The following is a 10,667-nucleotide window of genomic DNA, read 5'->3' on the forward strand; positions in this document are numbered from 1 at the left end:
TTAGATCTGAAATTTGACATTTTACTTCACCTGATACAATTTATTTATGGCAATATATCTCTTTCTATATCATTTTGTCTGTTTCTGTAATCTCTATTTTATTATTAACCCTTTGAATCTATGTATTGATAATGCGTTTTTACTTATTGTTAATATAATTTAGCTTCTTGATGGGAAGATCTTCCCTACCCCTTAATGGGTCTACTCATTGCTGGGAGCTTTATTAGGGGAAGCTCATACGTTTTGTTAATTTTCTAATGAGGCACTGGTTCTCAAAAGCTGTGATTCCTTCTGGCTCTGAAAAATGTATGAGTACTCTGAAGTGAAGTTTTACTTTGGGACTTAGTTTTTAGAAGAAGATTGGTATACCGCATGAGACTCTGGGAAGCTGCTAAGCAGCCCCCCAACTTTGAAAACCCAGATGTTGGTGCTTCTCTGTCTGGTAGCTACGTATGTATAGTCAGACAGTTTGATCTATTTATAGATCTGACATACAACTGGAAGCCCTGTCTTTTCATTTTGATTTCTCTGTATTTTCTCTGAAGTTCAGGGTGCTGATTTTTTCCCTTGAACCAAGTGAATGATATATATGCTTGATTAAAGTAATTGCTGACTCCCCAAAAGTTCCCTTTCCTTTTAGAAAAGCAGATCTAGGAAACTGTGATAGCAGGTCCTCCTCTGTATGTCTGGGTGCTTGCTTTTACAATCTATTATCAATATATTTATCCATACACACAAGCACACACACATATACATATGTGTATATATATGTAGATATATATGTATATATATATATATACATATATACATATATGTATATATATATGTACACATAAAATAGAATGGTTTTGTGTTGCCTCTGGCAAAATACTAAAACAACAATAGCAACTAGGGATAGAGAAGTGGCAAAATGTGTGGTATGCTGTACTTGGACTCAGGAAGACATGGTTTTGAATCTTACCTTAGACACTTTCCAGTTTTTTGAACCCACTGACTAAATTTATTAATTTCTCTGAGCCTGTTTTCTCTTCTACAACACGGAGATGATAAGATTTCCCTCTCATTATTGTCATGACATTCAAATTAGATAGCATATATAAAAGTGTTTTGAATACATAAAGAGTCACAAAATTTTTGTTATTGTTATTATTATGGCTGTTTTTACTTTAATTATGGTTGGGCAAACTTTTTGCTGACTCTTCTACTTCATAATCTAATTCTCTGCAGCCTGGGATGACTTTGATAGTCCTGTCTCTGAAAGATTAAGAACTACAAGCTGGTGAATTTTGAACAAGGAGGCTTTGGTTCATTTTTGTCTTCAAAGTTTGTAACTTTGGTTTCTGATATTAAATGTCAGAACTTTTAGTCAAATAAGTATATAGTCAATTTAATATGTTTAGTACTGTATAAACACAATACCTGGAGTTTTGATTGAATTAATTGATCTGAGATCCGAATATTTGTTTTCTTATAAATATTAGCCAATGTCTCCTTCTCATACTATATATTGCATATGTATGAGAAAGAAGTTTGATAAAAGAGAGGAAAAAGAAAAAAATCCCCATTGTTATTGGTTAGTTATGTGATGCCTTGCCAGAATCAACTGATTAGTATTTGATTTTTCCACATACAAAGTAAAGAAATGGAGTTAGAAATTATACGCATCCATAAATAACAAATATAATATGTAATAGATACACATATGTATACATAACAATGCATACCGTATATATTTAGTCATTTATTTGTTTCTGAAATCCTTTCCAATTATAAGAGAGGAAAATAAATTGTCAGAATAATCCCTGATCAATTCAATGAGTTATTTAATAAACCTAATGAGATTTGTGTTCCTCATGGACCATTATTGGAATGTCTTGGTTGTGAGGGGGCATTAGCTCATTGATCTGTTGATTCTCCTTCCTGTTCCTTGTTGCCTAGATTTTAGTGCACTAGTTTTGTTGACTCGCCAAAAGTCTGAGAGGAAAAAAATAGAAGTTATGATAACAAATGAGTAAAAGCACTTACGGTGGAAGCTGAGCTTGTTGATTACCTTAGAAAGTGAAATGACAAGTAAGCTTGCTCTCTTCAAACATAGCAGACTTTTATCGTGGGTGAAACAGAAGGGGACAAAGAGAAGTTTGTACCTATACACAGCATCTTTGCCTAGGAAATAGAACAACTATCTTAGAGTGGAAATATATGAGAGTTATATTCAATCACTGAAAGTTCTTTTTACCAAAAAAAAAAAAATAAGTTCCCAAGAGTTTACTTTCTCAAACTTACTAGTACTAGAATTCCTGAAGTATCGGGGGCAAGGCAACTAATCCTGCACTCTAGACCTCAAAAGTCTTCTTAAGGATTTAGTTTTCTAGCAACAGAAAGAAAATTTCTTGTTGGGTCTCACTTGGTGGTTTGCAACTTGGAACTAACAATCTTCAGTCTTTTTAACATAATAATTCAAGAATCAGACCTTCTCACTACAGGTTTTGTGATCTTGATGTCCATGAAAATTTTTTAGTATTTATTTTTTCATTTGATAACTTCAGTTCAATAAAATTTATAACCTTTATATTCCTATGTACTTTATTTTATTAATTTAAAAACATTATTCTGAAAAGTTCTCCATGAGCTTCAAGACTGCCAAAGATCATCATCATGACCGCTACACGCAGAGACACAGACACACATACAAGCACACACATCTCTGTTTTAGACCAAAAGATGTTTTGTGATGTAGCATCTTCCTTTGAGAAAGATGGGAATCATGAATATAATTCTTAAGTAGCCTTCTATTTTGAAAATAGTTAATGGATTACTTGGATTGTTTATGTTTCAACATATATACATTGTTCATTCCACAGAATCCAATGCATCTTTGCCTTTTAAAGGAGAGTCAGAATAAAAAAATGGCAAAAATCTCAAAATAGCTTTATAGGATGCTGAGGGTGGGGGAAATGAGTTTCTTGAATTTCAGAAGTCCCCCAATTGTATGCCAAGTTCCTTTAAGGACAGATGATCAAGCCTGATGAATTCTTTGAGTATTTTATGTGTTTTATTTCTATGCTCAAGGGTCAATATAGATTTTTTGCATTTTTTGTGGAGTAAAATGAAGACAATATCATGCTCTTAAAAACTTATATGAGATATAGTAATGAATTTTTCTAATATTTTGAAAAACCTAGATATGAGAAATTCCATGAGTACATTGCAGTATTTATGTAATATAAGTGAAAGTGGAGCAATTAACCCAAAAGAGAAAACAACCCTCTTATTGTAAAACCACAGGAAAGGACACAACCCATTAAAGCACATAGTCTTTTAAAAGGGTCTCAATCCATGAATTATACATAGAACATTATATTTGAAAATAGTTAAAATTTTCTTTCTCTTCTAATATTCCCTCATTGGTCCCTCTTGAGTTATTCCTGCTCTGCCAAAATAAAATAGAGTTGGGGTGGGGAGGGGGGAATTTACCCACCAAGCTTGATATCATGTTAACCTCTACTTCATATACTTTAGAAATACTACTCCCATGGTCCTTGAATCCAGACCAGACCTTGCCATTGTGCTGCTGTACATTCATTCATTGATTCATTAAATAAAATAAAAAAAAAAAAATTGACTGTTATTATTCAAAAAGTACTACCAATGGTAGTAAGTGTGTAATATGAAGGTAAAAGAGACCTGTGTTCCAATCCTTACTTTGCCATTGGATACCAGTATGGTATCAGCTAAATCACTTAAATGGTCCTCATTTTCCTTTTCTGTAATGTGAGTAGATGAGACAATCTTCCAAAGTATTTTAAACTCCAATATTTGATGTGTCTAAGCATATTCATTTGCTCATATATTCAACAGACAATTCTGAAATGACCACTAGCACAATGAACTGCTCAGACTGGAGCAGTCATGTAGAAAGTTAATTGTGTCCCACTTCCTAGTATTGATTTTCCTACTGATTAGCTGTGTGTTCTTGGAGAAACTAGATCACTGGGTCTCAGTTTCTGCATCTGTAAAGTGAAGAAGTCAGACTGGAAGGCTTCTGAACTTTCTTACATATCTAAATACACGATTCTATTATGTTATGGCTTTAAAAATATTCTAGTCAATCAAGACTAGTTGATCCCAGGGCTCTGTATATTTAAGTTTTCTCCGTGGTAGGAATTCAATGCAATAAGCAATGAGCAGAAGTTTTGGAGAGTAATTCCTTTGGAGCAATAAAAATCTTTCTTGGAGATCCTAGAAAACCACTTTGAAATATTAAGTATGTTGTTAGAGGGCACATAAACAAAATTAAAACACAGACATAAAATAGATGGCAGGAGTGGGCTAAATGGAATTTTTAAAAAAGCCCACAGTATCTTAAAATTCTTAACATACTGGACTATGTGTGTTACAAGGTTCTGAGATGATTAGAATTGCATATTACACTTGCAAAATCTGTTTCTGGAATCTGTGATATATCATACTAGAGTATTCTGAGCCATATATTTTCTTTCTCAAACTCCCTATCTGTTGTTAAACTCTATTGTAATGAAATGAGATATCTACAAATGAGAAAACCTTTTAATCATATCAAGTAGCATAAACATTAGGTTAGAGAATGGAGAATATAAGCTGTTGAGACAAATTGCCGGCTATCTTTCACAAAACAAAAGGAACTTTGGGTAAATTCTGAAGCAATTTTTTCACTACCTTCTTTCATCATGTTGAATAGTGTCAATGGTACTTTCATTTTCTTTTTCACTTTGCCAGCTAGATTTTTCTCTTACAAGGGAACCGTTGACCCAACTCTCTTCTCAACAATTGTATCCACCTAATGTATAAATAACACTGGCAGACTTCCAAACTTTCCTCCTCATTTATTCTTCTTCTGATGACTGCATAATTTTTCCTACTAATTGTCCACTGGTGAATTTGGATTGGACTTTCATCATCCACAGAGTAGATTGGAATTAGTCCTTGGAGTGGATAAGAATTGTTCTGGAGAAAAGCAATGCCTGTAAGTTGTTGAGGAATTCCTATAGATTACTATTTCCAATTTTAAAAACGTTCAAAAGTTAGAAATACTACAGTCATAATTGCACAATATTAGATCATTAAAGTTTTTAAAGATGGCTTCTTTACATTTATATCTGCAGGACCTAAGCATTGTTTGACAGACACGTAGTAGGTACATAAGTGCTTTATGATTGATTGATAGAATATCTAGTTGTGTTGCAATCTTTTATAGATGAGAGAATTGAGGCCTAGAAAAAGCAACTGACTTTACCAAGTTTCATAGAAAGTATGTAAGCTTTTTTGTTTGCTTATATTTTTCTCTCTCAAAAAGGAAACAAAAAAGGTGAGGTGATTATTTGCTTCACAAAAGAGTGATTCACTTTGTTGTTGTTATCTTTACATAATAAGATGGACTTATATATTTAAATTCAGACTTCATTAAGATAAACTTGTAGAATGAGATTTAGTGAGAACAAAAGCATAATAATACTGACCACGACCAGAGGAGTGCTTAGGCCAGGGGTTGATAAGACCTGGACAGGTGGGAATACAAGAGAGCAATCTGTTTATTCAACTGAGGGTCAGGGTATTTAAAGGCTGCAATCACGTGCAGGCTGAGCTCATTCCATTACTTCATCATCCCATGACTCACCCACCTCTTGTACCCAAAGTAAGTAACAAAACTTAACCTGCTCCTGAAGCTAGTTCCTGAGTTCCCAGGCCTTCTTTCAACTTTTGCAAGAACATAAGTATCTGCAGAAACATCAGGTTCCAGGGTCATGGAGAGCTTTTGCCAGGGTTTGTGTAAGCGCAAGTCCCATGGGAACAGGCTTTGCCTCAGCTATGGCCTTGATCATGGGACTCATACTCCCCTTAGCCTTCTACATAATAAAACATAGAAAATGGTATGACAGAGTTGCAAAGATCCTTAGAGGTCAATCTTTGGAAACCCTTCCTTAAGATAATAAAGAAAACTGTGTCCTAATAGGAGACAAGAGGCTCTTGTTAAATTTCTAAATAGTAGAGAATAGACTAGAATTGATGAGTTTATAGATTCACATAATTAGGTTCATATACAAAACAAAAAAGAGCAGTATTATTTTGTATAGTTAATTTTTAAATTATGAAAACATAGATGTAAAAATGTGTCGTGGTTACATGTCCCATAGCAATGTCCAAAGGTTTAACTAGAAATTCTAGTGGAGAACATTTCTTGGATTCACTCCTCTATGCTCCACCAGCACCAGTAGACTGAGGATGTAGAGCTTGAGTGGCTACTTATGCCCTTAGGAGGCAACTCCTAGCCTTTCTTGGTCACAAACATCCACAGTTATTTTTTCCTTCCCTGATTGTCGATCAGTGATTAGTTCATAATTAATTAATCATACATAATTAGGTTCTAGAACAGTTATTTGTTAAGATAATATAGTAAGAACAATTGCTACAAGACATCTCCCCCGAAATCTAGGACATACTCTATCATCATTTCGTAGAGTCCACAGGGTTTCAACTTAGAGATCACTTTGGCAAAGATGGAACTCAAAACTTCTGTCTTCTTGAAGTACATAGTTCCATTTTGTTCATCCATCCATCCATCCATTCATTTATTTGTTAAAGGGAGAAGTTTTGAAAGCTGTGGATAAGTTCACTTACCTTGGTAGTACACTTTCCAGGGATGTACACATTGACAATGAGGTTGATGTATGCATTGCCATAGTTAGCTCAGTGTTTGGGATGCTCCAAAGAAAAGTTTGAGAAAAAAGAGGTATTAGACTGACTACTATACTGGAGGCCTACAGAGTCATTGTGTTGACCTCATTGTTGCATGCCTGTGAAACATGGACAATCTACCAGTGCCATGTCAAGAAACTAAATTGCTTCTGTTTGAACTGTCTTAGGAAGATTCTGAGGATCACCTGGCAGGAAAAGGTACCAGACCCTTAAGACCTTGCTCAAGCTGAACTGCCAAGCATTCAAGCTATGCTTCAGAGAGTGCAACTTCAATGGGCTAGCCATGTTGTTAGAGTGCAAAATGTACACTTCCCAAAAAGACTACCTTATGGAGAATTTACATGGGGCATACAATAACATGGTGGTCATCAGAAGCAATAGAAGGACGCTCTCAAGGTCTCTCTCAAGAACTTTGGATTTTATTTTGTGACATGGGAGACACAAGACCGCTCAGGATAGCATGCCCAAGTCAGAAAGTGTAATGTGCTCTATAAGAAAAGCAGAATTGAGACAGCACAAAGGAAACATAGGACACGCAAATTTGGAGTATCCACCCCAAATATTCAAATGGACTATCTATGCCCAACCTGTGGTAGAACATTCTGAGCTCATATTGGTCTGATCAGCCACAGTTGTACATACTGAAATTTCACTTCATCATGTTGATGTCATTTTGATCCTTTTCAAGAATGAAGTACAACAATCAAGCAACCAACAAATTATTCATTTATTTGCTCATACATTTCTCCAAAGAAATGACCTAGATTTTCTAATGAATTCTTTGAACCATATGAAAGGTACCATTACTCAAGGTGTCAACTTGTTCTTGATTACCAATGGAGACATTACATCAGCTGTCTTTTGGTTGCAGATCATATAAAGACACTGATAAGAGTTCAAATCATCTGACCCTCAGAACTTCATAATTTCCTCCTTCAGCTAAGGGAACAGGGCCAGATACTGGATGTGAGTTCAAGTCCAATATCAATACTCTTCTCCTTCTCAAGGTAAGCACTGAAGGGATCTACAGGATAGGTGAAGAATTCTACCATAACTGGCATATATGGAGGGCTTTTATACAAGCTCCTAACTCCATTCATTTTCAAGACATACCTAGTGAAAGGTCCTTAGTATGTCTAAATTGGTAAAGTCACATTGGGGAAGGAAATGCCTGAGGAAGAATAGAGCTGGGATTTGGGGAAATATTAGCAGTAGAAGAATATAAGTCCCAATATAATTGGGATGAAACACTGGTTATGCAAAGGCGAGGCAGCAAACACTCTCCAGATACAGGGCCATGGTATAAGAGAGGATCAGGAAGCACAGAATTGCAGAAGGAGAGAAGCAGCCAATTATCTAACAGAGGGTCAGGGGGCACAGGGCTGGAACAGGAGAGAAATATTTAATTGTCTAACAGAACCATAAGGCACAGGATTAGGGAAGGAGAGAAACAGCCGACTGACCCACATTGTCCATTCATTTATGCCCCGGGGAAAGTATCAGCTGTTCTACACTAGCTATATTGTGTATATCACAGTGCTTTAAGAATCAAAGTAGTATATATAAAAAGGATGATTGATATTCTTGTCCTATCACTTGCCAAGTGTCTGATTTTGAGCCAATCATTCTACTTTTCTACTCTATCATTTCCTAATTTATAAATAGAAATAATCTTCTCTGACTATATTCTTCTTAATATTTAATTTTACTTTTTAGATATCATATCCTCATATTCAGTTCATCCTATGTCCTCTTCCTCTATATCTCTTTCTTTCTCTCTCTCCCCCCCCTTTGCACACACACACACACACACACACACACACAGACACACACACACACACATTCCCTACAATTATCCTTTACTGAGAAAGGTCTCATAAGCTACAAATAACACTTTTCCATGTAAGAATGTAAACAGTTCAATTCTAATAAGTCCCTTCTAGTCACCCACTCCCTTCTCCCATTTCTTTCCAACTGAATGTATATATGATTTCCCCTTTGAGGCAAATCGAATGAGAATAAAGTTCAAGCAGTGTTTTTCCCTTGCCCTTGCCCTCTACTATAATAAGTGTTTGTGAATTTTCATGTAATGCAATTTACCCTGTTCTGCCTTCCCTTTACTCTTCTTCCAGTAAAATCATTTTTTCCTCCTTAATTGTTTATCATGACAACAAAGTCTGATGTTATTCTTTCTCTGTCTCTGTCTCTGTCTCTGTCTCTGTCTCTGTCTCTGTTTCTGTCTCTGTCTCTGTCTCTGTCTCTCTCTCTCTCTCTCTCTCTCTCTCTCTCTCTCTCTCTCTCTCATGGCCTTCAGGTAGTCCCATAATTCTTAAATTATCTCTCCTGGATCTATTTTGAAGGTCAGTTGCTTTTCCAATGGGACATTTTATATTTTCTTCACTTTTTTAGGTTCTTTTGGTTTTGTTTGACTAATTCTTGATGTCTCATACAGTCATCAGGTTCCATTTGGCCAACTCTAATTTTTAAGGAATTATTTTCTTAAGTGATCTTTTGTACCTTCTTTTCCATTTAGCCAATTTTGCTTTGTAAGGAGTTGTTTTCTTCAGTCATTATTTTTTGTCCTTCTTTTTCCAAGTTGTTGACTTTCTCTTGTATACCTTTCATTTCTTTTCCAAAATTTTCTTCTTATTTGACCTTTAAAATTCTTTTTTGAACTCTTCCATGAAGGTTTTGGGGCTTTGGATGAATTCATATTTTTGTTTCAGGTTTCAGATATGGGTGTATTGACCACGTTGTCCTCTTTGAGTTTGTATTTTCATCTTCTCTTCCACTTCCCTGTTACTTTCTAAAGTCAATATTAATTTTTGCTTCTTGCTTATCTTGTTTGCTTCTTTCTTGGTTTTAAAGTTGATATTTTCTCCTGGAACATGGGGGGAGGTGTCTTCCCAACTTCTTGTGCTGGTGTCCAGGGGCATAGTCAGTAGTTTTGTGTACTTAGGTCTCAGATGCTGGCAGCTGTAGGGGTCTGGCAGCTTATTGGCTCTAAGCCCAGGGCTTAGTGGTGGTGTCTTGCATGTGCTGAGACCTGGCAGGATTTTTCTGCATTTTTCTTGGGCTACAATGAAGTACATGGAGATGTTGTCATTAGAGAATGCATACAGAACCAAGGCTGTGACAAAATAGGTGCTGGTTCTCTGAGCTGGAATCTTTCAGTTCCCCTGTCTATGCTAAGGCATGTGGGGTTCTGGTGTTGATGTTTGCTTACTACAACACACTAGGTCTCAGGATCTCTTGCAAGTTTAGTGAAGTGGGAATTGCTGCTGGCTTGCTGGGATGCTTCATCTCTCAAATGAAACAAACTTTTCCTGCCAATCCTCCTAGTTTCCTGGATTAACAGTCTGCTTGACCCCATCTTTCTGCTGCTTCTACTCATGCAGGATTCATTCTGGGGTGCTATTTTATGGGTTCTTTTGGAATTAAATATGGGAAAGAGACAAGGATTTACTGTTTACTCTACCATCTTGCCTCCCAGAAGTCTGTCCCCTCTAAGTAGCTATTCTGATGAGACTTTGCAAAAAGAAATTCTGTTGTTAAGTAATTGATGGGATAATGTTGCTGGTTTATTCCAATTCTGAGGTTAAGCATATTATAATTCTAAGTCTACATAGCTATGAGTATTAATAAAATTATACATTACCTTTCCAGATTTCCACTTCATTTTATATTATGTAGACACAAGGTGGAGTTCAGTGCCTTACTTATTTCTTCATTCCCTAGACAATAGTTTGGCATGATAATATAAGTAAATCTTCCCTCTCTCTCAACCTCCTGGATCTTCTACTCTGAAAAATTAATCTATGTCATTTTCTCACAGATGGTAGGAAAGCAGGAAAAGGTTAACTCCCAGGAACAATGTTCTGTGTTTGTGCATGGATGCACACTCACATGCACAAATGGACACAGACATACAAACA

The sequence above is a fragment of the Notamacropus eugenii genome, chromosome 1 (assembly GCF_028372415.1).
Source record: "Notamacropus eugenii isolate mMacEug1 chromosome 1, mMacEug1.pri_v2, whole genome shotgun sequence".
NCBI classification, from domain to species: Eukaryota; Metazoa; Chordata; class Mammalia; order Diprotodontia; family Macropodidae; genus Notamacropus; species Notamacropus eugenii.